Raw genomic sequence first — 24,075 nt, 5'->3', positions numbered from 1 at the left:
TTCTATTTTTATAAACCGCGGTTTTCGGTTTAACCGAAAAACCGTCCATCCCTAATATAGATGGAAGAAAACATAGAAATAGTGACATCTTTTTAAAAGTTTGTGAGAGACTGAAGGAGGCAGGTTTTGTTAGAACAGTCAACCAGGTGAGACACGCGCAAGTAGGAGAACACAATAATGGAGGACTATGTTGGAAACAAGCATTATGGCCTAGCTGTGGGTTAACGCCCACTCAACGACCACAACCAAGCTACCAAATACTAACGTTACTATAGTAACAACTATTTCTGGATAAATGTATCAGATTTTCCCGCCGAACCACAGGAATATGCTAATTAACATGTAAACTGAATATTCCAGTTGCTACAGCGCATATAAACACTGTATTCTGAATATTACATTAACCAGAATATTGACCTTAATCGGAATATGGTGTGCATGTAAACGTAGTCATTAATTGGAAGAGTAACTTCATAATATAATTACCATATAACAAACCAAAGGAACATTTACATACAACTTCAAGTGAGATACTATAGAACTTATTGCAAGATATGAATAACATACGCATGATTCCTTGACCTCACTTGAGACAAAGAGATGTTAACACATTGGTAACACTATCTGGCACTAGGGTTGGACGGTTTCCAATTTTTTATACCGTTAAACCATTCCAGAACAAACGAACCACAGTTTTTCGGTTAACCGGATTCAAAATGATATTGTTGTAGGGTTTGACTGAGCTGCCAATTTCAGATGATTAAGCCCTATTCTTTCTGCCAACCTGCTCGGAAACTTTCTACGAGCAGTACTACAAAATGTGCTTCAAATAAGTATGGTAAATACACACAGCCCTAAAAATACTTTTGGTTCGTTTTAAATTAGCAAGCAATGTTAGCTACACAGAACTCTGATCATTTCAGAGAATGTAGACTTCGGTTGCAGAGTTTTTTTTTTGCAGTGTTGAGTGTTTTAATTTTAAATAACCCTAACGCTAAATTTAATTTTAGCAAACTAGCATAACAAAAATCTAAACGATAGTTTCTGGAGCGAGACTACAGACTATGTAGACTAAAAGAGGAGCGGACAGGGTTGCCAGATGGGGTTGACAATTTCCAGCCCCACCCGTCTAAAAACCGCCCGGTGTGATCAAAAGTACTGTAGCCTAATTGGGCGGGAATCCACCCAATCTGGCAACACTGGGAGCGGAGCCCCATAGGCCATACTATGGTCAACACATCCACATGAAACCCCCATACGTTACAACCTCGACTCAGCCTTGAAGGGCCCTCGAAACCGAAAAGTATGTGTTCAATTGAAGGATGTTTAAATCTTGAACAACTTGATAAATCAATCAGTCTATCCGGTTTGGGCTTAGTGCTTTTAATAATAATCCTTTCTCAGTGTGTAACAAAGCATAGCACTGCCTTCCGTACGGCATAGCTGAGCTGAATTCTGTAGGTCTAGCTATATGTAGCCTATTATTAGTAGCCAAGTACCATTAGCATCCTTTTCCATGCAGTCAGCATTATAGGCCTGCATCTGTTGTGGCCCTACCCTGTCAGGGTCTGTCCCAAGTGGCCTCCTTCCCCTGTCCCCTTCTCTTCTACCACACCAAAACAAGCCGAGCGACGCAATCGTCAAAGCAGCCAACACTGTGGTATTGCCAGGCCAGCCTGCTTCCTCAACTCTGTCGGGAACTCATGCAAATGACCAAATTTGCAAACTAGTTCTGCAAAACACACTGCACAGATGGTAGTGTGGAGAGAGTAAGCACAGAGGAGAGTAAACACACCGGATCTTGTTTGGGTGACTCGATGGGTAGGCTAGCCTAACCACACAGGAAATCAAACAAGTACTGTACAGAGACGACAACAACAGTGAGGATAAAACTGACTACTATAGTACCAGTCAAAAGTTTGGACAGTTTCCCATTCAATTGAATGGGGAAATGTGTCCAAACTTTTGACTGGTACTGTATATCAGTCTTTACACACAGACATCAGTCAGACTTAATGTGACGCTGTTCCCATTTTCACAAATACACAGATACAGCTAGATTAACAAGCTAAAAATATGCCGATAGGCAGTTCAGTTCAACTGGAAACAGAGCCGTTAATGCTCGCAATTACCATAATTGTACCGTATCATCCTCATCGTTATTACCTTACAGCTGCTCTGACGCCAAGCTGCTCTAGAGGTGCCAATGATTAAAACAGAAAATTACACACAATGGACTGCTACGTTACGCCTGACATGTCTCACATGCACTACATCCACCTCCCTTGTGAGCACCAAATGTAATTAGAGTAGCTAATATCACCTACCCCACACATATTACCCCACGAGTTCTAGGCCTATTTCCTCCAATAGGAGAAACTGTTGTTATTTACTGTCAATCAATATCACCGCGGTACCAGTTACAGTCAATCAGCGTTCAATGGCCAGTCTTCGGTGTTGAATCTGAGACAGGCGCTTCAGTCTGTGGGCTGTGTAAAGTATTGGACGGAGCATGCCAATGAATGGACAGCAATTCCCAAATGTTTTCTAACTATGTTTGGACATACATAAATGTTAATCCAGCTTCTCAGTGTCAAATCAACAAGCCCTGACACCCACCATCTCAGATTGTTCTGAATGGTTCCTGTAGTTAGAATCCAATAGTAATAGTATTCCTGCATCATTACTCTCTTAATGTATCAAATTATTTAATTTATTTATTAAGTTATTAACTTCATACTTTTCTGCTCTTGCTCAATCAAAGTGCAATTCCTCTCATTAGAAGGGAAAAAAGATCATGGTGTTCATATCCTATAAGTGAGTGTACTTATATAGTGAAAAAGTGTGCACTTATATAGGCCTATAATAAGCACATTGAATATAAAACAATTGATTGTATTAATTAAGACACTTTATACAAAAATAGTGGGGTTTGTGCATTGTTTTTACAAGTATATATAGTTATTTGGAAGAATATTTGCATGTATGTGGAAAATGTCTGGCCCCCCTGCAAACATTTTGGCCCCCTTAAGAATATAGTTGAATAGCCCTGGAGTAGTCCATGAACTGCTAGAAATATATACTGCGCAAACCCACACGCATGCGCACACTACTCTGAGAAATTACAGCTATGGTTTCCATGTTAGCCCCCCTTGTCTATGAAAGCTAAACTGGGATAAAGGTCATTGAGTAGCAGGGTTGAGGAGTTAAGGCTGGGGCCTAGGCAGAGGCCCAGAGAGAGTCCCCTTGGTGCCCTGCTCCCCGTCACGTGTTCCCCTAGTGAGGCGGTACGACGACGACAGGGGGGGAGCGTGAGAGCTGATTGGGGCTGGTATCCCTATCAGCTGTGCTCTCAGCACTATCTCACATGCTGGATAGGCAGGGGAAAGAAAGGGGAGGGGGAGAAGAGAAGAGAAGAGAAGAGAGAGAGAGATGTGGGAGAGAGAGAGATGTGGGAGAGAGAGAGGTGGGGAAGAGAGAATGTGTTGTACAGAGGGTGATAATGAGCCGTTGTATCTGAGAACATAAAGAACAAAAGTACCCAAATGGGCGATAAAAGAAGAAAGCAGGGCATCTGCAAGTGTGCAGCCTGACAGTGCCATTTCAACATGAATAAACAAATTGGCTTTATTGCTTGAGTTGAAAAACAACTAGGGTTACTGCAGGTAACTGATTGTAGACAGTTCACCATCTACCCCTAGCTTTTCCCATCACACTCCACACCTGGCGACACGTAGGCAGGTGAGGCCAGGACCCGGGGCGGAGGTGACTGTGACCAAATGGTTAAGACGTAAAGTGTGCTCCACCATGTAGAGGTTGGTGTGGAGACCGCCAAACTGATTGCATGTGTTTGCCGGGAACCACTAGGGAAAAATCCAGATTTAGTTTCTTATCTTAAATCGGACATATTTTTTGGGATGTTATGTGGTATCATGTGTCACCCTGTGAACAACCATCATCCGCTTGGGCTGGCCGACTGCCGAGTCTCGCCAGGGCTCGCCCCGGATCCTGGTAAGTAACCAGTTCCCCCGGTCACATCACCTCCAACGTGGTCCGCATACTCTCATGACTTAAGTCAGCACTTGCATGTGAGCTAGTTTACCAAACGACAAGGCAGCTGTAGCCCTCTAGACTAGGCGTTAGGCTGGCTAGGTCTAAGAGTACAATCAAATCAAACAAGTACCAAATTATGAAATGTTTGATATTCTGATATTGAGACTTCAATGTATTTGCATGCGATAAGGGAAGCAGCAGATTGTGTGTTTGGCAGCTCCCGTTAACAATGCTGGCACTATCAGCAATGAACTGGACACCTGCCAGTAGGAACCATACAGAGAGACCAGCTAGAACAGCAGAGGGCTGCTAGAATGGGAGAGACTAGGCTAATTGGTAAGACATACTATCCAACATATTCACTATGTAAGGGATAAATGCTCCGGGATTTCACGCTGGTTGAAACGAGGGCTCGAGTTAACATCCCTGAGAAGAAAACCCAAGCCACCTGAGATTACCACCCCCCCACGCTACCCCAGGCCTCTCCCTTCCACATCCATGGACTCTGTGAAACATGGGGGATTAGCGGGATTTTTAATAGCTAATATAACCACCGCAGAGCTCTAATCCCTCCTCAGATCCCAGAGATCGGGGCTAGAAATCCAGCTGAGCCACTGGCACGGAACCAGACTCAGGTTAGCATGGCAAGTGTTTTGGCATCAGTGTTTGTCACAGATATGTCGGTAGTTTTTACACGGTGCAGAAGATTTACTTTAATCTACAGACGAGGGCTCAGGTCATGATAACAAGTAAACACTGACGATTTGGCACTGGTTCCCTAGACGGGGGGGACCAGCAACAAGACACAAAGGAATGGCCCGGAATGTTAAAATGCACAGTGAAACGGCAGAATCCATGTTCTGATTTCATTCTGAATCAAAAGTAGTCTTGGGCAGGCTATGTTTCTCCCCCATTGGAGCAGGTGTCAGAATTGTGCCAAACCCTGTCTGGGGGGGGGGGGGGGGGGGGCAGAGTCTGGGGCTCTGTGTGTAGTTCTGTCTGGGCTGGAGCTAGGATGACTGGTTCTGCCTTAGAGCAGCTGGATGGGTCATTTGCTCTGTGGCAGGTGGGGCAGGGAGATGAGCCAGTAAGAAGGGGGAGTGCCTGCCAACCCTGGGCGGGAGGGAGGGAGTCTGTTCTGGTTAGTCCTTGGGGCTGGGGGACAAGGAGAACAGTACAGTACGAGTAAGATAAGTGCTCTGCCGACCCACACCGTGGCCCTACACAAGCCTGATATTAGAACCGTGGACACAAAAACAGTATTCCATACAGTTACGGTGCCCACAAAGAGCCGTATATACTACCTATTCAGTCTAACCAACCAAGTCATGAACACAATAGGAGTACATGAAATACACGCCTGAAGCCTGCCCCCCCCCCCCCCCCCTGACTAGGATACACACAAAAAGTTGCACACACACACACACACACACACACACTCTCTCTCTCTCTCTCTCTGTAGCCAAGGTGACAGACCACATTCCTCACGAGTGGTCTGGTAGGGCTAACATCGATCGAGGACTCAGCAGGGAGATGGCAAGGACACTCTCGCCTTTATTGTAACAAGTACGGTGGGAATGGGTCTTCCAAGCCATTGTGGTAACAGATGATTCACTTAATTTCAATGGCCTTTATGAATGGTGACCAGCCTTCCAGTGATGTCTTGAGTACACTCAACAGACATCTCTTTGATCCTTTTTGACAGAATGTGGCGAGAAAAAGGGGAAGACAAAGAGAGAGGGGCAAGTTAGATAAAGAGGAGGCACATGAAGAGGGAAATGTTAGCAAGAGAATAGCGTGTCAAAGAGAAAGGAAGTCTGCAGAGAGATAGCCAGAGAGAGCAAGGAAGAGAAAGAGCACCAAGTAGAAGGCAAGAGTGAAAATGAGAGAGAATCAATGAGCGAGAGTAAGAGAGCAAGAGAGAACCTGTTATAGATATATATATAGAGAGAGAGCACCACAGAGAAAGGGCAAGAGAGAGGCCTAGATAAGGCAGTGGGTCACACTTGCCCCAGGCTCCAGCTGGTTGGTTGCTGTGACGTCAATGCTGTGACATGTGGAGTGGGCGGGTGGCTCACACAATGAACGAACAGAGGCCACAGGCGTTCGCGCTAGCTCACACGTGGTCCACGCACGCTCACACACGCACGTACTGCCCTACTCCAATCTACTACTGTGTCACAAGACAGGAAAAATACCTTCACACTTCATAAATTTAAGCAGACTTGTGTTCCGGGGGGGTTAGAGTCCAGCACAAGGAGGGCCGGGACAGGCTGCCGTTAACATGTCACCACAGCGATAAGCAAACAACATACAGGAAGTTGTGCATGATCGTTTATAGCCCCCGCTATATTAGTGACGCTCAAAGAAAACAACACAATTGGGCGAGGTTGCAAGAGCCACAGTTCACTACCAAGGACAATATGTCCACTTGCTTCTTCCCACTGCAATCACTCACTCTGCTAAAGTGTCATGCAAGGAATAAACGAAGGCATGTCAGGACAAGACAACATGACGCACTGTTTAACTAGTCCCACTGAGAGCAGTTAACTCCCAGAGAGAGCGACACACTGATTAGGTGAATGGGATTTGCAAACAGGTGCCTTGAAATCGCTGAAAGCGATACTGGAGTCAGGTGTTTTGGGCAGGCTCCAGTTTTGTTTACTGCATTCCATGTGAAGATAAAAGGGAGGGTTCTCAGAACTTCCAAGCGGGTTCTTAACAGCGAGAATGGCCACGGGGCTAAAGGGCTTGTTGTGATACAGGTGCACCTGGTCTGAACCCATGGCAATGTTGTGACTGCCTTAAGGGCAGGAGAGAGAGAGAAATAGATCGAGGACATTGTAAGTGAGCAGGAGTCTGCACAAAAGAGATTCGATTGAGATGCACAGCAACACAAACGAAACAGACAGATCTGTAGCAGTCGCAATCTGTAGCATTGGGTGTGTGTGTTAGTTCTTAAAAGAAAAGCAAAGTGGATAGAATCACCATTCTAATACCGTAATCTGATAATTATCTAATTTCGTAGTCATAAGGGCTGCGTTATTGGTTATCACTTCTGTGTGTTGCATGTAAAGCCGCACTAATCTGATTGCATGCATCATCTCTAAAACATTTCTTGTTTTTTTTACAGAGATGCCTTATGAGCTTCAGGTGGCCAATATTTGTATACTTTCCGACAACAATTACACTTGGTAGAAATAAAAGAAGTTGTGAAAATTACAATGAATTCAACAGCATGGGCATATGCTGCAAGTTTTGTTTAGGCCTATGCTGCACGTTTTGTTTAGGCCTAATCAATATTCTGTTATTCACAGACTTATTTGCAGTGAATGATTCATAGCAGCTATTCTTCTTGAATGTAAACAATATAGGCTACCTGGTATAATTTAAATAGTATAATTTGTCATATTTTAATGATTCTAAGTCTAATTTTGAGCTGAAAAAACAAAACAAAAAACAGAGCTCATAGGTTAGCCTCGAGCTATGCCTTGGCTGGCCTATTAACACCTCTTTGAACAACTCAAAACAAAACTACAGGCATATCAGACCATTCTGATTCTGATGCAGAGAATTCATACACACCATAAAGTATACAACTCAAAGACCAAGACTGAGTTACAATGAAACTAGACTATATTCAATTGTTATTAGCATACATAAACCATATTATGTTTAAATAGCATACAACCCACCCACACACCCACACACAGACAGACACACCCACCCAGGCAGACAGTCAAAGGCCTTTACCTCTCAGCCACTCCTGGAGGGCTGATAAGATCTTGTTTTTTGCCGCCTTCTCTGTGTGAAATAAGCTACAGCGAGAGAACGTGCCAAGCCAATGTTTCTCTGGACAGACGACCCCTCATGCACACTGAGCCCACTTATCACACTGCTATGCAGGCCCTGAGTGAGCACAGATAAACTGCATGACCATCAAAGGGCTGTGATAGTACTTAGAGGGAGGGCGCGGGGGAAAGGGTTGAACTTTCTCTGGAAACGCCTGAAAGAGACTGGGTTTTTTTCTTCTTTTTTTCTGAGTGGGGAAGTCCCACTCAGATTTTTTAAAATTGCAATAGAGACAGTAGAGATTTGACAGGAAGGCTGGGTGAGAGAGAGAGAAGGGATGACATGCGGTTACATGGTCGACACAAAAGAGGGACCAAAAGAGAACCAACACCAATTTGTGTTGCTGAGTGTCCTATCAAAGAAACATTGACACTTAGAAAATCTAAAGTATGTCCTAGTACTGTTCGTCTCCTACTGTTTCATACCCTGTCTTGTTGTTTGATGTATTTTGATACTCTCCATGTCTTGTTGCTGCTGTTTTGTCCTATGTTATTATTATGTTTGATCATGTTCCATGTCTTTATCTTTTTTTTATTATCTCCTTGATTTTTTTTATTGTACTTTTTTTAATGCAAGGTGACCTTGGGTGTCCAGAGGCGCCAATCAAATAAAATTTATTATTATCAAAAGTAAGCATGTAGGCCTAATTGTCAAGTGGCTCATAACTAATAATAGTCTAATTCAATTAATGTTGTACCATACCTGTGTCTTGTAACTTGGGATGCACCAAAATGAAAATTCTTGGCCGAAGCCGAACCTAAGGAAACACTTGGCCGAATACAGAGTGCGTACCGGCAGTTTTTCCTTTATTTTGCCAATTTTTGTTCCATTGCATGAATGAATAAATGTAGCTTTTTATTCATGCTTGTGTGCTTATTCGTGTGCTTATTCGTGTAAAATGATAATGATAAAAATTACGTGTTTGAAATTGTATACTTTATGTTAATAATTGTAATATTTCCTAATTTCATGAAAGATTGTGACAGCAGCTGGTGAAAGGTACAAGTCACCAATCAAAATGTTCACTTTTATTTTGAAAACGGAAATACATTTCAACATTGTTGAAAATCACATCACACACTCGCTAGTCAAGCCAAAATATTGCAATGCAATGGATTCGGTGAGTAATACCCACTGCTACCTAGTTAACTATAACACTACTTTACATTGTTAGCAGGCTCACAAAACAAGCTGTGTTAGTTGACTAGCAATGTTTCATTGATTTTCAATGTCGGAATGTGCCTCTCGTTGTCGTTAGAGTACAGATGCCATCACTCAATGCTCGTCTCATTCACAGAACAGCATGGATTGCTTGCACTGTTTGATCATGTCATATATTCGGTAACATTTGGTCTTTTCACACCGAATGGCCAAACACTGAATATGCTTTTTTTTGCTATTTTCGGCCGAATACATTCGGTGGACGAACTTTCGGTGCATCCTTACATTTAAATAGGCTAAAAGCAATTATTCCAATTATTATTAACATGCTGTTAGACAGGTTTACAGTTTTTTACTGATGTTCAGCAGTGTCTTGCACAAGTGGAATGTGGACAGCCAATGACTGTCATGGTACATTATAATTACTAGGGATGCACGATATTTATCGGCCCGATAATGGGAAATTAATGTTATTAAATATTTATCGGTTTTATTAAATTTTAGCCGATATAGAGCCGATAATATGAAGCCGGAAATATTTCTGGTTCCGGTTGACGCGCTCATGCTGCTGCGCCTGCGTACAGCCACGCAGTGTAGAGACGAGAGCGAAACATGTCTTCCCCGGTGTGGACATTCTTCAAAGTTTCTGAGGCAGATAGTGCGTTTGCAATACATGTTCGACAAAAGTTCGGAGAGGAGGGCAGAGGTCTACGAGTTACAACACAACGAATCTCATAAGTCACCTTAAGATTCACCATTGCAAGCACGCTGTATGGAAGGAATATCAAGCACTAGTAGCAGAAGGTAGCCTAGCCGCGAAAAAAAAAGCTTTATGAATGAATGAATGGACTGTCATTGCTACAGTACAGGTACCAAACAACGAAATTTACTCGAGACAGCTCAAAGGCTCAAGCAATCAATGAAAAAATAATGGAGTTTATGGCCCTCGACGACCAGCCTTTCTCTGTAGTAGAAGATAAAGGATTTCGCCAGCTAATTTCACATTTAGAGCCCCGGTATACACTCCCAAGCCGCCGCTATTTTGCAGACGTGTGCCTGCCTGCTCTGTATGATACGGTCGCCACACACATCCATAGTCTGATCGATACTAGCGTATGCAAAACGTTTGATGGGCTTTATATCACAACCTACCTCATCCTCATGCACTAAAAGTAGCATAGCCCAGCCCTTTTCAGTTGCTTTATTAAGCATACTAGTGTAGCCTACTATGTGCCTTGTGTCATTCTGTTTATCTGCAGACTAAGCAGCCATTTGGCACTAGTTTCTGTAAAAGTTCTATAAAACGTTTGGTTCTTTAAAAGTCTTTATTTTTGTATTGACTGATGCACTTTATTTTATTTTTTGATATTTTATTTATGCATTTTCAATTTACAGGGATAGACAAGATGCACTTTATTTTTGACACTTTTTTGATCTAATTACTCTTAGGTGAGCCTTTTTGGTTTTCATAAAAGGAGGCCAGATCTTGGCTAAAAAAAGCATTGTGCACTGTCTATAACAGATTCTGTTTGTTAGAGGAAATAATAAATGAACATTTGAAGACTCAGAAGTGTTCTCTTTGTTGTGTTAACAATAGTGATGTAAGTTAGATTTGGTGAGATCACTATGGAATATTAAATCATCAATCTTTGCTCACTACATAGCCTTTCTTACCTTCAGAAGTGCATCAACTGTGAAATTATATCTGTTCTCATATCGGTTATCATATCGGTTATCGGCCATGAGAAGCGGGTAAACATCGGTATCGGTTGGAAAAAAGTGCATATCGTGCATCCCTAGTAATTACTTACATTACAGCGTTACTACTAGGGATGTCCCGATCCGATACTGATATCGGATATCGCAGCGATATTGGTCCTGAATGCTGGATCGCACCAGAAAAAAAAAGGCTCCGATCCGCGTGCCCGATCTGGCGTGTCACTCAAGTGACGACAATAGTAGTAGCCAGTGGTCACGTGCATGACCAGGGCTCGATAGTGCGACTGTTTTGGTCGCATTTGCGAGTGAATATATTTCTGTGCGACTTGGAAATACATTCAATCGCACCAGTGCGACTACTGCTGAACTACTGTCATGCGCAGTCAAACTTATGTGTATAAGCGATGAGGGAATGAAAACAGAACAGAAACGCGTGTCGCAGAAATGCTTCACGCGTGTCCTATATGCGCTTAAAATGTGCATAATGGGTATATTGGATACAGCTTCCGGTTTCATTACAAAGAGGTTAACCCTATATGTGCCTGATGTCTAACAACATTCAAATGACTCTAACTTCATATTTTTTCGGATTTCAATGTATGACACATCATTTGAAAGCTTATGATCCGTAGTTCCAATCCACAACACGTCGCATTTGTTGCTTTAATAAAGGCTGGCAGTCTTTAATTTAACTGTTGTTGGTGTGGACTATATACTGGGGAGGTATTTGTTATTATTCAGGGGGCAAAACATTTATACAAATATCGGATCGGTATCGGTATCGCAGATACCCGAAGCCCAGGTATCGGTATCGGTAGTGAAAAAGTGGGATTGGGACATCCCTAGTTACTACACACGCCAATAGTACCCCGTCTCATGTAAAGTATTAGGCTACCTAAAATCAAGTTAGACATGATGCAGGCAGTAGTAGGGTGATTTAAGAATAGCAACTCAGCCACTTGTACATAGGCTATGATTAGCCTGCACTGAGGTACCACTTCAACACAAACACATGTTCCTGCCAACACCAGGTTGCCTTTCTCATCTAACACTTATCTGATGTAGGGCCTACACAGGTTCCAATTAGCCTAAGTCGCAGATAATTTAATTTGCCTAGATTCAAATCAAGCATCACATTTGCAAGTCAAAGACTGCAATTCAAACCCCAACTAGAGGAAAACAGGGAGAGCAAAGAAACAGGGGAAGGATTGAGGCTGAATGGTCTGTGAATTTGAATAACAGGGTAAGTAAGAGAAGGTATTTAAAGGTAAGTAAGAGATGCCAAACCATTCAGCTGAAAGCCCTAGGTTTAAGCCATTTAAACATTATCCAACATTTCAAATAGAACACCAAGTCACTATAAGAACAGGGAAATACCATTTCACACACAGGTGTTAACTGAATCACCACAACACTAAACAAGATGCTTTACATTTTAACCACCCGAAGGTGATTTTCTGTCCAGAAGACAGGAAAGAAAATAAGATCACTTGCAAAATCATCTTTTGGTCATTTATTGACAACATTCCCAAGCACACTTAGCCTAACTCTCAACATTGTACACATTGTTGTGGTACACAACCTTTAGTTGGGGTTTGAATTGCAGTCTTTGACTTGCAAATGTGGTGCTTGATTTGAGCTGAACTCCCAACATTGTACAAGCGGACTAATAGCATCAACAATTGTGAGCAATCTCCTATGCATGAATGTGCTTGAATTTAGCATCATAAAAGAAATAACAACAAAAACAGACCAGGGCTTAGGGTGGGACATGGCTATGTGACATGAATTTTAAAAAATAGCAATTTCTGGGAGGGAAAGAGAAACAAGCATGAAAGCCTTTATAACATGTGAGATGACATTCTCTCTCATTTCTCTCTCTCTCTCTCTCTGAGTGCTATTGTGATGGAAAAAGGGACTAGGGACAGTCTCCAGCTGCCCCTGAGCTCTTTAATGAGTCATAATCTCCTGTCACAAATCTAATCAGCTCCCTTCCAGAAGGTCAGCTCCCTGGGCTGTAGCTCTGGCCAGACAGTCAGAGGGGGGCCCAGCAGGTGAGGTCATCTACCTGTCTTACACAGGCTGCAGACAGACGCCATCATCATCTAATCCCTGGGATTTAACCTGTCGGCCCAGGAGAGATGTGCGGTAGGTTTGTCTAAGCAATACATCAGGTGAACTCAATGGGAAGAGCAAGGAATGAACCTTTAGCCTACATGCACAAGAACACACACAGAGCCTCTACCATCACTAACAAACCATCTATCAACCAAAGGCTGGGCAAAACAACGTGATAGGAAGCATGCCTTCATGCAGTATGAAAGAAGGGTTCTCCCCAGGACTTTTGAACATGTTGTATTTTCATATCAAAATACTTCTAAACTGTATTCCTCCTCTCATTTCCCCCGCTTCTCAGTGCTGTCACATGTAGCTATTTTATGACTTTTGGTCATTTCTGTGCTCTGTGCGTCCTGAAAGCGGTATGTCAAGATGACCTGCTCCTGAAATGCGCTGAATTCACTGAAGAATATGATAAGTTATGCTCTTGGGTTTATTTTATTTTTTGCTTTTCACAACAATGTAATTGACGATGAAAGATAAAGTAACTATCATTAGGCTACTAAATATTTGTTTAATTGGCGCAGAGATATTTACATAGTGGTGTAGACAAGTCGACAAGTCCCCTTTTTTGGGGGAGAACCATGAAAACTATAGCTACACCTCATGCAGTCCAAGATAATATCTGAAAAGCAGTTCCCATGGTAAACAAGTGGCAACAACTTCCTGTGGTGGTCAGGTGTGTGTGTGGTACCCTGAGGCAACACTTCCTGCCTGTAGATGGATGTTAAGGTCTTAGGTTTGCATATTGCATGTGTGTGCCAACGCTAACATCAAGCTGAAGCATGCTGCCAATGCCCATTATTCAAATCATTCTCTGTGTTCCTTCTATCCTTCAACAAGGTGATCGCTGACTGATTCTATAGATATGGTGTAAAGGGTTCCTTATGGCCCAGCTTAACCTTAGAATCCAAATTGACCAGAGCTAATGCCTTCAGTGGCGTCATTCCTTCTGAAATGTCAAGACAAACTTTGCTTTTTGAGCACAAAATCAACAAGGGATGCCTGTTGCCATAACAACCGGCATCTCAGGGGTGGCTAGGGGTGCTCCTATGGGGCCTGTTACTGTCCCTCCAGAGGAGATCAGAGCGGAGCAGTGGCGTTCCTCTTTAAATATTTACACAGACAAGCAGGAGGAGCAGCAGGAGGCACAGCAGTAGAACGAAAGAAGGGGGGGGCACCGGGTAGATGCTGCCCGTAGGCACAGATCTAAGATCAGGTTGCCTTCTATGAATCCTTTACCATTACCTGGGGAAATTGCAAAACTGAACACAGATCAGTTTCTTTGGAGAACTCCCTCCTACTCCCGTGGGGATCGAGCGAGGCCCGCTCCTCAATGCACTCACCCTATGGACATGCTGTGCGGAGCCACACGTATCATGTGTTTTAATAAGCTACTGAAGAAAATTACTAAAAAGGTCACAACCTCCAGCGATACAACTAAGACAGATAACATCAGCTAGGGAATGAGAGGGTGAACTGTCTGTTTCCCCAAGCCCAGGCTGTTCTAGACCCTGTCACCACAAACTACAGATTCTAGACCAGGCCAGACAAACTGTAGTGGAAAACAACAACAACAACATCAACAACAACAACAACCACCGCCGCAGCTAGAACAAACAACAGCTATTGACTAAGCTGATGATTTGCACAGCTACACTGCTTGCCTTTCACCTGTAGCTATGATTCTCTCTGACTGAGGGGGGTATGGTGTAAACAACCTGTAGCTGTAAACACCATTGACAATGGGAGATCCTATTCCTACCTGTTGCTATAGAGTCAGCATGGGGGAGCCGAGCAGCAGCACCCAGAGGAGGAGGTGTTAGAAACACTGCCAGTAACCAGTCTGTGCCTCTCTTTATAGCAGTGCTGTGGCAACTAGCATAAACACCAAAGTGCCAGCGGCTCCGCTGCGATAAAGCCCTGGGGGGTATTCCATGAACACCACTAAAGGAAAATCCAGGCTTATTTTGAATCGCGGTAATTTCAGGTCCGACCCAATGTGACGAACAGTGATTTGTGACAAAGCATGAACTTACGTTTTACTTAAGTTCGAAAGAACATATTAATGGAAATAAACAAGTTAAGAAAATTACCACATTCACTGTCTTCAAAAGTCAATAGATGTATCAGCTTGCATCATTAACAGAGCGATGCGTCTGGCGCAGAAGTTAAAGCAGCCGGCTAGCAATCAGACGGTTGCTGGTTAGATCATTGCCTCAGGAGAGTGGTGGACTATAATTTAATGTTTATTTCTTTTGCCATTTAACAGAAGCCTTAATCCAACGAGAACTGACATAACTACAATGGCGTAGTAATTAGTAGTAATGATGTTCTTCTACCATTGTAACTGCAAATGGCCCCTGGATTTGCAGTTACAATGGTAGAAGAACATCATTACTACTAATTACTACACCATTGTAGTTATGTCAGTTCTCGTAAATTAGCCTACACCATCATTTTAAACATAATTCTTTAGATTAGATTCAACGTTATTGCAGAGTACAAGTATCAGACAACGAAATGCAGTAAAAAGCGTATGTCAGAAGCAGGATTCAAACCCACGCCTCAAAAAGGACACTGATCTGAATACAGCGCCTTAACCACTCTGTCATCCTGACGATCTGATGTTGTTTAGCCTGCTGATAATATAACCACAGTAGTGAATGTTCATTGTCAATAAGTAGGGGCTAGTATAATGTACGCATTTAATCTGTCAGAATTTTTTTCCCAAGCCATTTCCCTCACCTTGTTAATTGCAGCAGTATTGCCCTTTTTGGCGATTAGGCTACTTCGTCTTCATAAAGCTCCATCAGCAGGGCGTGTTCCCGTGCTGCAAGGGACACAGCAGCGCCGCGCTCTCATTTTCCAGTCATAGTATATTTTCGCCAATCGGCTGTTCTGGGCTGCTTATTAGTCTGTGTGCGCGCCCAAAGCGAGCATTTCCAAGCCTGAACAGAGTTAGCATTGACAAGACATGGCTGAATTGTGTTATTGGATTGACTAGAGTCTTAACTCACAGTCGACATTAACTCTAACCAGGCTTTTTCAATTAATTGCAGATTTTGTTATCAACGTACGTGAAATACCCCCCTGAACTGACACAGCGGCAGACATTTGGTGTCATACCCCAAAAAGCCAAACTATTTTTAAGAAATCCTTAACGAATAATAACCAGGCAGGCCATTTCAATAACAGCTTTCTGTGTACTGCACATAACACTGACTTCCTACAGCACACTGTTAACGACAACAAGGTAATCAAGCTCCCCTCCTCTTCTCGGTATGGACGTCATGTAGTTGAGGTAGTCTGGCCATGCCATTACTAGTTGTGGATGGAGTGGCTTCCTCTTAAAAAGCTAACACGAACATCATTGGCAGCACTTGAAAATCATGTCAACATAACTCCTATCTCCCGCTGAGCCAAGTCAGTCGACCGTCAGTATGTCAACAACGCGATTGATAGGGTCGGGCTCGAGGCCACTGAATATGAGAGAAGCATCCCTCTGCAGCATTGTGAGGTCCTGTGCCTGAGGTGCAGTGAGTAGAGCGCACCGGAACGGACGACAGGTCAAAGCTTGCACTTTGACGTTTATGGCGCTTCAATTTCTCTTATTCTCTCGAGCAATAATTTCATTAATTGAGTGAATGCTTGCCTATTTTGCCAATCAGCCTAGCACAATAGAGACAGATTCAAATTTGGTATTTTTCTTTTTCCATCCACAAATTACAATGCCCTGGAAACACTGTCACAAACAATGCCACCAAAAGTGAGTTCACAAGAAGTTAATTTCCTACTCTGTCCTGTATAGTCATAAACGTATATATGCATACACCTCTCTGCAAAGCGCAAGAACCATGGATGCACTGACGTCTGCGGAGTCCGCATCGCTGGTCCTGCAGACGCCGGATTTACCAAAGGCCTATATCAGCTTCAATGGTTAAGGTCAGAATTGTACACACCGAATCAAAGAGCTTTTTGTTCCTTTCTCATCACAGCCAGACACCCAGGGGCATAAAGACATTTTAAATAGACAAATCTGTTACACCAGCTAGAGTGGAACATAACCTCCTCAACCCCACCTTTCAGACAGACATACACCCCGTGGTCAAGCCAGGCCTGGCGCCAACCGACTACAAGAGACAGCTCTCCCCCCTGACCCCGCCTGGCCTCAAGTTACTGTACGCTGGTCTCAGTTTTCACAGTTACGGTAACCAAGGCTGAGGACTTCCCTTGTTGTCACACTCTGCTTTCTTTATGCTGTTAATACAGAGAGAGAGGAACCGTCCTCTTTGTGCAAAATGTCACACCATCAAGCTAAGTGGAACGCACCACACCAACAGGTTCTGTACAAAAGAAGCGCTCTTTGGATGATGACAGATACATTTTGTCTGGAATTGTACAGTAAAATAGTACACAAATTGACAATGAACCACTGCAATGTCTAGCACCATCCAGCATTAAACAGACTAGACTGATAGTAAAGCATAACAAGTAAGGTAAAGCCTAGAGAATGGGAGCCAGTGTAAGCTTGAGGATGACTCATGCCAAGCTTAGTGCCAATAGAACCCCAAGGGATTAGAACATCCTTACGTCCTGATCTATGGCCAGTTTTGCAGTTATCTTACTCTGTAATATGTAGGCTAATAAATTAATTATGGATGGGTGCGTCGTTGATCTGTGCTTAAGCAAGGGCAACTGCTAGCCAAAGCATGTAACAGAGGACATGCAGGCAGTGAGTGTGAGAGGTATGGCAATGGCATCTCATGAATGAGGGCCTTCCTTAGGCTTGGCTGCCTTTAGCTGCAGGCTCTGCTGTGTATGCGGGCTGAGTGTGGCGAGGCTATTTCCAGAGTGGGCTCCAGCATCATGTGTCAATTAGCTTTGATATAAAGCAGGTCACTGTTAAGAGCAACCTACTTCCAACACAAAACGTGTGTAAAGAAAAGAAGATTAGAAAAGACATAAGATTTGTTTTTTATTGTTGTTTCGTTTTGTGTTCAGCAATTAGGCCTACTTAAACATAGGCTAATCCCCACTGAAAGACAGCGACCCTGCTTATGTGTAAAAGGCCCAGACATTTAGCTAAGCCCTGTGCCTGGTTATTTGTCACTGTAAAGGTACATTGCAAAATAGGTCACCTGGCTATGTGTGTCTCATACACAGGAATGTACAATTAGCTTACCTGTTACTCGAGTTACTCTTTGACTGGTCTGCCCACTCCGGGTGTTAGTCGTAAACCTAGTCTACTCATTCACCACTAGAAACCGGAATCACTCACTGCCAAATAAAAACACCAGAACACCTGTAGAAAGGACAATGAGGCGGGGGGGGGGGGGGGTCTAGTCAACTTCCTTCGCAAATGTGCTTCCTCAAACGCGAGAGAAAGAGAAAGGGAGTTGTTCGTATGCATCGGTCTATTGCTGACATTTAATTAATTAATTAATTTAGCCATTTAGCAGACGCTTTTAATCCAAAGCGATTTACAATTACGAATTACAGGGACATTCCCCCTGGAGTAACTGAGGGCTAAGTGCCTTACTCTAGTAGTGGTGTGGTTTCAGGTGGGATTTTGAACTCACAACCTTCTGATCACAAGTCCAACTCACTATCCACTAGACCACCACTACCACATGCAATGTGTCATGACAAAACAAAATGTGTATGATTGGGAGAAGAACACTTCTCTAATACTAAAGGTATAGATCGATAACGGTTGGATCACACACAAAACGATGGAAACCCAATCCAGACACCGGACATTTCCAGTACTATTATGTCACTGCGTAGCTCCATGCCACCGGGTTGGGACAGGAACAAGGTTGGCCAAGAGAGCAGCCAGTCGTCATGTTTCAACACATCCATCCCCTTACTAGTAACAAGCAGCTAAACAACCAGCACGACAAGTTGCATAACACAACGGCCTTGTAGTCAACTGTCCATTTTAAACAACGAAAACAAACCGCTTAGCTCATCTTTACGTAAATAACCCTTAGCTCTGTCCACAAAAGGATCAAGTCATCTGGCTAAACTAAAACTGCACATACTACTTGACAAGACTTGGACAAACTACCGAATTGGTTTAACTTAACACGCCATAACACATTGACGTCAATGTGTTCTTGCAAAGCTGAAGGAGCTAGACTAAAGAAGTCTTAGAAGGCAACACTAGTTTAGTTCAGAGTTCTAGTTTAAACCCAATCCGGCTATGCTAAGCTAAGCTAGCCGGCTACAGGCATATGGCATTTCTGGGGGAAATGGGTCAACCACGATAACCTGGGCGAAAATGTTAACTAGGTTGGAACGCTTTAGCTGGTTAGATCTGGCGTTTATCGAAAGACATTTAACTACCGTGAACATAAAACGAACGTGCTGGTTATTTCATCGAAATGTCAAAGCGGATGATGTGCTGTGAAGACTGGCGAGGGGATTGCTTGCTTGCTAGCGGGTCTGACTACTCCCTGGAACGATTATTGGAAAACTGTCATTATAATAAAATAACGTCCTATACACCGTGTAGATTCATTACCAAACATCCATTATCACCTGAATAATAAGAAGTTCGCTGTAGAAAATAAACGTCGTTACGAAGGTGACACTTTCGCTTATGTGCGTTAAAAAAACGTTCCATAAGTGGGAACATTTCGCTTCGTTTCAGCAATTAGACCCCCTCTTCCCTATCTACTGTTAGCTAACGCGGTAGCGACGTAGCCACGCTAAGCTAACGGCACGTTTAGACGTAAAAGGTTATAAAGTTGGGAGTTTTTGGAAAATGTCTTTTAAAGCGTTTCGTCTCGATCGACACTATCGTTCGCTAGTTAATCTAGCTATGGATAAATGTTGCGGGAACATCCCCGCGTTAGCTTACTTGCTAACTAGCTAAGCTATCTCCTTTCTTGACTATTGTCACAGCCAAAGACTGTCTAGGAGTTGCCGCTAACCTCGTAGGTAGAATCCCTGCGACAATGCATAATAGTGCGAACAAAATACCTAATACTGTGTCTCTACTTACAAAGAGCAGGCTGGACATTGAAATCCCGTGACAATCCGTGGAGAAAGTGGATGGAGAAGTAGAGATCTCTGTCAGATGGCTTTTTTGTCCGTCTTCAATGTGGGTAAGAGAGTTCTCTCTCCTCGGGTGTGTTGGGAGGAGTTTCCAGGGTCGTGATCTCGTTAGACGGCGGGGCGTCACTGCCACGCAAGAACACTACACTACTACTAATGACAGCTCTAACAGTTTGAGTTTCGTGACTCGCAAATCACTTGGCACTAACTTCAACGATATCATTTAACTATTTTGCGATTATTAAACTAGGAAAACGTGAGCACGTTTCGTTGTGTTTTGGAGGCTGGAGGTGTAGTTAGCGATAGCTAAGCGATCTCACAACCGCTATAACAGATCAACTACTCATCCGGATGACGAGCGAACACGAGGTAACGATGAGTCATATTGGGTCCACCTTGACAGATGACCGAGGTGAGGTCAAAATTCGTGAGCTTAGAATTATAAGGTTCTATCTCCATTTTTGTCAAAATTGAGTTTTTTACATAATCTGATCCATTAGGTGTTTATTAATGCCTGTGTGGTGTTGTTTTTAAAATGTTGACATTTTTGAGTTAGTAATTCATAAAATACAAAGGTTCCATCTCACGAAACATAATGGAATGTAAAAACTTTGACGCTCAATATCTCTGAACTGCCCTAAACGGAGATAGAACCTTATAATTCTAAGTTCACGATTTGGCAAACAACTATTTTGCGATTATTAAACTGGAAAAAACGTGAGCACGTTTCGTTGTGTTTTACCGTCTGCAAGCTGTAGTTAGCGATAGCTAGCGATCTCATCTCACAACCGCTATAACAGATCAACTACTCATCAGGATGACGAGCGAACACGAGGTAACGATGAGTCATATTGCTGGTCCACCTTGACAGATGACCGAGGTGAGGTCAAATTGTAAAGGTGTAGTCACACAGAAGGAGGTGATCATGACTCATTGGTCCACCTAAAGCCTAATCCTGGAATCCAGAATCTAGCGAAACTAACCTAAAACTAATCAGTGGTTGTAGGACTAGTGTAGTTGAGGGGTTTTCATTTTTGTGAAAAGGCTTTACCCACCTATTATAGCCTAGACCAGGTCTGTGTGTTTTGTCATTGTTGTTGTATTCGGGTTTACCAACCTATCCACATCATTAAGAGTGTATGCCTATTGGATTTACCATGAACATCCCAGCCCAAGTTGTCGTGGGCCATTATGAAAACAGTCAAGCCAATGCATAGAGGCAAGGGATATGATAGCCATGATATGACAGGACAGGACAGCCCAGCTCACACGCCCATGTGACCTGTTCGCCTGTGTTCTCAGATTGCACAATGCCCACTCCCTAGTCCCACACAAACATTAGCCTCTGTTGCCAGACACCGTCCTCACCAGGTTAACCTTGGGTAGACTAGAGACTATAAACACATAACACATGTTAAGACATATAAACACGGTAATAGGACCACCTCACCCTGACTGAATAGCACATTGTGTCCTTTCTTCGCTATAGCCCCATGCTGATGGTGAGATGAGTGGGTGAGTGTTCATATGGCCAATAGATATGGCAGCAGTAGGGGTGGGGCTGGAATTGTCCATATAGGCCATAGGGGATATTTAGCTAAAAGGTCTTAGAATAAGGTTGTCTTTACCTTTCTCATCAATGGGACTTAAACACCCTCTAGTGTTCGTCTGGATACCTACATGGATCTCACCTGATCAATAACAATGTCCATTGTACATCATATATGGTATACCAATTTCAGGTTATCGTAGCCTACATATTGATACCTATTGGTTTATCTCTTTCATGATAGTAACCAAAGACATGTGTACATAGATTGAATAACTTGGGCTTTATCATGATGTTATAGTTCAGTACAAATAATGCATGTTATTTAAGTACACCAAATGTATATGTTTGAAATATTTAAACATAGTGCATGTTGAAACTATTAATAAAAAGTTGAAACTGATATACAAGAAAGTATTTATTGATGTGGTATCAATACAATCAAGTACTGTAGATTTTTGTATAAGCAGACAAAAAATTTTCAATCAAAAAGAGTGCATTTTATACCCAAATTCTATTGCATAGAGTGCACGCAATAGCCATGTACAAGACAAAAATCCTATAGGTTGATACATTGTACATTACACAAAAAGAAAAAAAGTCACACAAATAATCCTTCACAAACAATGCAAGACTAAATGTTCTAAATGCTCTTAACTCATCAATGCTGTTAAATACCATTTATACCTTCTAGGCTTCGGTGGTCGGTTTTGGCATTCCTATTAAATTATCACAAATGTATAAATACATCTTCATTAATTTCATGTGCAAATGGGAATAGCCGTTTGTATTTTACTCTAAACTCGAAACAAATATCCCTTAAAACCGAAGCAAGGCATAACATTTTTTTTATTATTTTATTCTCTTTTTTTTATTATTATCATTGAATAGAAAATAGCCATTTGTGAACAAGACAGTACATTGGATCATACTGACACGTGTTAAATGTTTTGCACATATGGCAAACGCTGCAACCAAGTGACATTGTCTGTCTATTAGAGATATAAACACCAACATGCCATTCAAAATGTCTGAAAGAGCAAGGCAATAAAAAGTCAACATACAGTACACAACAAGAACAAGCCTTGAATTGTCTAGTAGACTCACATAACAATAATGATACATAAACTTTGCTTTAAGTATTTTCATGTTATGAGAGAGATAGGGAGAGAAAACAGTGAGAGTGCATTGTTTGCCTTACATACCAGCCTGACCTCATCAATCATGTAGTACGATATCCTATTGTAATTTCCCAGAATCCATAAAGATGTTTACGTATGTACAGTCAATGAGGCATACAGATGTTTGCGTATCCCCTCTCATATCAGGCAACAGCTACTGGCAGGAAGCTACAAAAAGAAGAATGTTTTCCTGGGAGGTAGGTTGGGTGTGGGTGTGGGTGTGGGTGTGGGTGTGGGTGGGGGTCAGGTTGGAGTCGGTATATATAACCAAGACTTGCAACCCCAACGTTGTGAATTTGAGTCTGCATTGACGGAATTTAGGCAAAAGTGCTTTTAGTGTTTTTGTTTTCTAATTATTGTTGCTAATGTTAATATTTGCTAATACCTTCCCCTGACAACTTACTTACTCTACCCTTACCCTAGTCACACTAAGTTAATGCCTCACCCTAACCCTTACTGTAACCACTTACAAGTCATGCCTAATGCTGCCTAACCACTATATAAGCTATTTTTAATGCAGTCTTCATGGAAACTTGAAGATTTTACAGAGGTCAGACGTAAACATCTTTACAATAATGGGTACCTTATATCATACAACTGATTGATGAGACTTGAGTCCCTATACAATCAAATCTCATGACAGTTTTTTTCCTGGATAATGTAGAAGAACATCACTTTTCATGCACAGTAGCAGTTGGGTTTGTTGCTTTTTTCACTGTGAGTAAATTAATGGAACATGCATTCTTACAGAGCGAAATAAACTTTGATGAATTGGGACCTTTAGGTTATCATCTGTATAAAACTGATACCACAATCAGTTCAAGAACAACCAGAGTTGTGTTAGAAATGAAGAGAACTTTCCGTCGTTGAAGTTGAAGTTCATTTTGAAAAACCAAACAAAGAAAAAGAGTTGGCTGCTACTGTAGATTCTGGTTTTCTTTATTTGAGATAGCAAAAGCTAAATCCACCAAAGGGTATAATTGTATAATAATGGCAGCATTGAACATTTTGATCATGGCACATACCATTATCATGCCCCTATATCAGCTGTTTTTTTTTTTATTGCTATGTGACAGGAGTAACCATGAGAATCAACTGTCCACACCATGTATATCTGTACACTATTCCAACATTTAATTACAGCCTTTTCATCAGCATAATCCTCATTACCTCCACTTTAACTTCATAATGATATCACGCAACACAAGAGGAAGGTCTAACACTTGTGTCATTCAAAGCCACCCACATTGTCCCATGTCTATCCGTTTTTTGCTTGTCATCTGCTGACATCACATATTGCACAAAATACCAAAATGAGTTGACCCATGCTAACAGTGACCTGCCCAGTGACTGCCTTTTTAAAATACTTTCCTTCGT

The 24,075-nt window shown here is 42.3% G+C and overlaps 1 protein-coding gene across 1 annotated transcript in view; it reads right to left on the bottom strand.

Annotated features, from left to right (window-relative positions):
* ptp4a2b (protein tyrosine phosphatase 4A2b) overlaps positions 1-20,048 on the bottom strand; it is a 29,758-nt gene extending 9,710 nt beyond the window's left edge. The window contains exon 1 of the mRNA XM_080532325.1: positions 19,916-20,048. The gene's annotated coding sequence lies outside the window, so the exon portion shown is untranslated. The remainder of the gene's footprint in view (positions 1-19,915) is intronic.
* Positions 20,049-24,075: the final 4,027 nt, after the last annotated feature.

Source organism: Nansenia antarctica, assembly GCF_963989245.1.
Source record: "Nansenia antarctica genome assembly, chromosome: 5".
Lineage (NCBI taxonomy): Eukaryota > Metazoa > Chordata > Actinopteri > Argentiniformes > Microstomatidae > Nansenia > Nansenia antarctica.
This window is presented reverse-complemented; position numbering and strand designations above follow the sequence as displayed.